We start from the raw sequence: 5368 nt of genomic DNA on the forward strand, positions 1-5368 counted from the left end.
TTCCTCAATAGAAGTGGACTCATCACCACTTCCCTCTTCACTTTCTTGCTCACTTCCTTCATCATCTTCCTCTTCTTCATTAGCCTCTTCTTCAATGTTATCATCAACAACCTCATCACCGACAACCTCATCGTCACCCGGAATCTCATCCCTAGATGCACTCGGAAAGAAGACTTCCCTATCCGCCCAACTAGACAAAGGACATGAAGGATCAAGTAGTCCTTGCCTAGCTAAATGAAGGAGGGGTGGATATTGGGCTAAGTATGCATCTTCCCGATCCTTAAAAGCTTGCTTGTGCATCTCTTGCATAAGTAGAGTCATGTAGTCATTGCTTGCTTTAACACCTTCGGGTTTGAACTCTTGATACTTGAAAGGATAGGGTGGTGTGACAATGGAGGAGGAGGGTATTTCAATTTCACCCCTTTGTTGACGGATGATGTATTCGGCTTCTTTTGAGAGGGGAAGAAGGTAGTTGGTCCGATGGACACTCAAACGGCATATCTTGGAAGGCAAAGTAAAAGATCTAGCCTCATTGGTGAGCCACCCATACTTGGTGTCAAGAGGATTATGAGTGACCCACTTGTACTTGTTAATCATGGCATCCATGTCAATGACATGACCACCTTTCTTTGCCACATACTTGCTATCCTTGTTGAAATTCGGATCAAAGTACTTAGCCAAAAGATTGACTAGACTTCCATTTACAATAACGGTGGTGCCTTGCTTTCCACAATCAACATTTAGCCATCTTTCCACCAAAAGCCTTAGATAATTGTAAGGCTTGGTGAATTCCCTTCCAATATTTAAGGCCGACTCAAGAAGAACACAATCTAGCTTGGTAAAGTGGTTGGTGTCTTTTCTTGCAATGATAGTATTCCCGATGACCTTATGCCACACTCTAATGCCCGGATGGTGGACTAATAGAGCGCGACTAGCATGATAGTTCTCAAATTTCCTTCCGGAAATCGCCTCCCAAAGAGGAGCGGGGTCATACTTGCCGGGATTCTTGAAATAACTAGGTGAATCACTAAGACCCGATACTTTACCCAATTCCTCAAAGGTGATGCGCTATTCACATTAGCAAGGCGGAACTCGATGTTTTCCCTAGTCTCTACCTTAGTGACTTTCAAAGAACTCAAGAATTCTAAGGTAAGGGAGGGGTATGTCAATTCTCTTGTAGCAAACAATTTTCCCAACCCCATGGCTTCAAAGAAGGCTTTCGTTTGTTCAAGGACACCCAATTTGTTCAAGGCATCTTCACATATGAACTTGGTGGATAGAAAGGATTTTCTAGCATACTTGGCAAATGTATCCCTATGGGAGTTAGAAATGAAAATTACCTCCGGATAGTTCGATAGTTGAGCAATTTCCGGAGTTGTTGATGTTGTTGCTTCCAAGGGAGGTTGTTGTTGTTGCACTTCCAAGTTTGAACTAGCTACCACCATAGCCAATGAGGCTTTCTTTGCTTGAAGACTCTTTTGTCTTGTTGAGAGTGCCTTTGCCTTAGGTGCCTTTGTTGCTTCTTTTGTCCTTGCCATTGATGATTAAACCAAGAAAAGAGTGAAAATCTTCAATTTCCAAGTATACCCAAATCGATTTTAAGATGAAAGGCTTTGCCTTTATAATTTCAAAAATCGACTCAAAGGTTGAAGATTTTGGTGCTTGGTTTGATTTTTGTTGGAAGAGGAGTGATTAATTGTTGTTAAAAGGAAGTTTGGATTTGATTTTGTTGAATTTGGTTGAGGAAATCTTGTTTTGGTGATGGAGAGGATGAGGGTTTTGAGTTTTGGGGTTTATGGGTAGTGTTTTGAATGAAGAAATGAATGTGGGAGGGGGTTTTTAAAAAACCCGAAAAATTTGAAATAGCAGCGGAAGACGGGCGTCTTTCCTTCGGGACGCTCGGATTCTGCCTCTTTTAGCTTCCGGAATCTCGCCTAAAGACGGGTGTCTTTCAGCAAAGACGCTCGGATTTATCAATTGCGGGATGGGCGTCTTCTGCTGAAGACGGGCGGATTCTTAGACAGTGAGATTTCTTGTTTTTTCCAGCCAAAAAGACGGGCGTCTTTCCTTCCAGGACGGGCGTCTTTCTGAAGACGGGCGGATTCTCTTCCAGGACGCTCGGATTTATCAACAGTCCCAAAATTTCAAATTCTTAGCTCAGATGGACGGGCGGATTCTGGAAAAAACGCCCGGATTGCCTGAAGACGGGCGGATTCCCATGAAAATGCTCGGATTCTCCCTGTTTTACCCGGATTCAGTTCCATCCGTGCACTTGCATATCCCTTGTCATTTTTCATTCTTCAAATCCCGTGTTCTTCATTGTAGGGGCACTACTAAGGCATGAATAGCCTAGGCAATTGCTATCCCCACACTAAGCTAAAGCACTACACATCAATTAAAATCATTAGTCCCTCCCTCACTTCTCTCAAAAATGATAATTATCTTGATCAATGCATAAAAATCCAAAAATGACAAAAATGCAATGTAAGAATTAAAATGCGAGTTAGGGAGTTAGAAATATTTACAAATGGTGGTTTAGGGAGGACTCCACCAAACTCTCATCCTTAGTGAGATGTCATGGGGGCATGGCCAAGGTGTTGTTGATGTTGCTCAACACCTTGAAGAAGTAATCAAAAGCTTGTCCATTATCATGATAAAGATCTTCAATAGATCTTTGCCCTTGTTATCGGTCTTGATCGATAGCATTACCAATATAGGGATTGAAAATCCCTTCAAACTCATCGTCCCAAAGATCACAAACTTCATCTACTTGATCACTAAAGATCTCTTGAGTTGATGGAGACAACTCTCCCACTTTCTTGTCTTGGCCAATGAGGCCATCCTCTTCATTGCTTGATTTTGGTGAGCTTTTCAAGCTCTCTTTGTTACAATTCACTTGCTCTTTGAATGGAGCATCTTCAATTTTCTTCTTCCATTGGAATTCTGACTTCTTCCTATCATCCTTCTGGCTATAATGATCAACCATAAAACATGGTTCATGCAAACGGGGAGCTCTCATGGTCTTGTCAAGATTGAAAGTTATGCTCTCATCTCCCACTTCTAGAGTGAGCTCTCCATGCTTCACATCAATCACCTCACCCACGGTGTGTAAGAAAGTTCTTCCTAGAATGATTGGAATGTTGGAGTCTTCTTCCATGTCAACAATGACAAAGTCCACCGGGATGAAAAATTTCCCAAATCTTACGGGAACATCTTCCCATATCCCTAATGGTGTCTTCGTCGATCTATCGGCCATTTGGAGTGTGATATTGGTGCTTTTAAGCTCTCCCATCCCCAACCTTTTACTCACCGAGTACGGCATAACACTCACACTAGCCCCTAGATCACATAAGGCTTTGTTGATCGTGGTGTCGCCAATGGTACACGGTATTGAGAAGCTTCCCGGATCTTTGAGTTTTGGAGGTGAACTCCCTTGAAGTATTGCACTACTCACCTTAGTGAAGGCGATAGTCTCAAGCTTCCGGATCGACTTCTTCTTTGTGAGGATGTCTTTCATGTATTTCGCATAGGCCGGCACGTGATTGATTAATTCCGTGAAAGCAATCGAGACTTCCAATTCTTCACAATTTCCATAAATTTTCCAAGTTGGTCATCAAATTTGGGCTTGGCTTGACGACTTGGAAAAGGAAGTCTAATCACAATGGGCTCCTTCTCCTTGACCTTGTCTTCATTTTTCTTTGAAATTTCTTCTTTTGATGGTTCTCCATCCTTGGAGTTTTGCACAATTTCTTCTTTGTCACTAACTTCCACAACTTCATCCTCAACTTGTTTCTTCGGTGCTTCATACCTTGTACCACTTCTCAAGTGAATGGCACTAACCGTTTCATGTCTTGGGGGATTACCTTGAGGTGGTAATTGCCCCTTTTGTCTTTGTGAGCTTGAAGATGCTAGTTGAGTCAATTGGGTTTCCAACATTTTGGTGTGAGCTAGAATGTTGTTGATGGTGATTTCCTTTGCTTGACTATCCTTTTGCATTTGAGTGAAAAACTCTTGTTGATTCTTTTGCATTTGAAGGACCGCTTTTTGGACATCAAAACCTTGATCATTTTGTTGATTGTATGGAGTTTGATTTTGGTAACCTTGGTTTTGGTTGTAAAAGGGTCTTTGATTTTGGTTTCTCATGGGAGGTGGGGTGTATGTTGGTTGAGGGTTTTGAACATTTTGGCTTTTGTATGAGAGATTTGGATGGAATTTGGTGTTTTCATTGTAATAGTTGGAATAAGGGGTACCACTCTTGTATGCTTGGAAAGCATTCACTTGTTCATTTGTTCCCCTACATTCACTTTGGTCATGTCCCAAAGTTCCACAATTCTCACATATCCCACTTGGGATTGATGAAGATGCCGTCATGGCATTAACATGATGCTTTGGTGATTTTGAGGCTTCTTCAAGTTTAGCCATAGCTTTTTCAAACTTCAAATTGATGGTATCAATGTGAGCACTAAGTTGAGCACCCAATTGAGTAACGGAGTCCACTTCATGCTTTCCTCCTCTAGTAGCCTTGCGAGGTCTACTATATTGTGAGTTATGGACCACCATTTCCTCAATTTTGTTCCAAGTTTGATTGTCATCAACTTCGGTGAACATTCCATTTGATCCCATGTTGAGAATGTTCCTTGAATCTTCATAAAGACCGTTCCAAAATTGTTGTACCAAGAACCACTCGCTAAGTCCATGATGAGAACATGAGCGACAAATTCCCTTGAATCGCTCCCAAGCTTCATACAAAGATTCTTCATCCCTTTTCTTAAAGCCCGTGATTTGAACTCTTAGCATGTTAGTCTTTTCCGGTGGATAGAACTTTTTGTAGAAAGCTAGAGCCAATTTCTTCCAAGAATCTATTCCGAGAGTAACCTTATCAAGGATTTTCAACCATTGTTTCGCGGTGCCAATTAGAGATAAAGGAAATAAGACCCATCGAATTTGGTCTTGAGTTACACCGGTTTGAGAAATTGCATCACAATAATCGCAAAAAGCCTCCATATGAGAATGAGGGTCTTCACTAGGCATCCCCCCAAATTGGCTTCTTTCGACTAATTGGATAAATGCGGATTTGGCAATAAAATTTCCGGTTAGATGTTGTGGTGTGGGAGTACCATTGGGTAGGTTCTCCTCAGTGGGTACGGAATGTGATGAAAACTTAGGCATTGTGGGTTGATTTTGTGTTGGATTTTGTGTTGGGTTCTCCTCACCTTCTCTTGCAAAAGGGTTGATGAACTCAATAGTATTTGGTTGAATAACCTCACTAACACCTCTCAAAGTTCTCCTAGCAAGTCTTCTATTGGTTGTCAAAGTCCTTTCAATTTCGCGATCAAAGGGTAACAAGTCACCTTGTGACCTTCTAGAC

General features: G+C 41.7%; 1 non-coding gene across 1 annotated transcript; it reads left to right on the forward strand.

Annotated features, from left to right (window-relative positions):
• Window positions 1-4690: 4690 nt before the first annotated feature.
• Window positions 4691-4797, forward strand: LOC141654414 (small nucleolar RNA R71). Its single transcript, XR_012547975.1, has one exon. It is a non-coding gene; the product is annotated as a small nucleolar RNA R71 (small nucleolar RNA).
• Window positions 4798-5368: the final 571 nt, after the last annotated feature.

This window comes from Silene latifolia, chromosome 4, assembly GCF_048544455.1.
Source record: "Silene latifolia isolate original U9 population chromosome 4, ASM4854445v1, whole genome shotgun sequence".
Lineage (NCBI taxonomy): Eukaryota > Viridiplantae > Streptophyta > Magnoliopsida > Caryophyllales > Caryophyllaceae > Silene > Silene latifolia.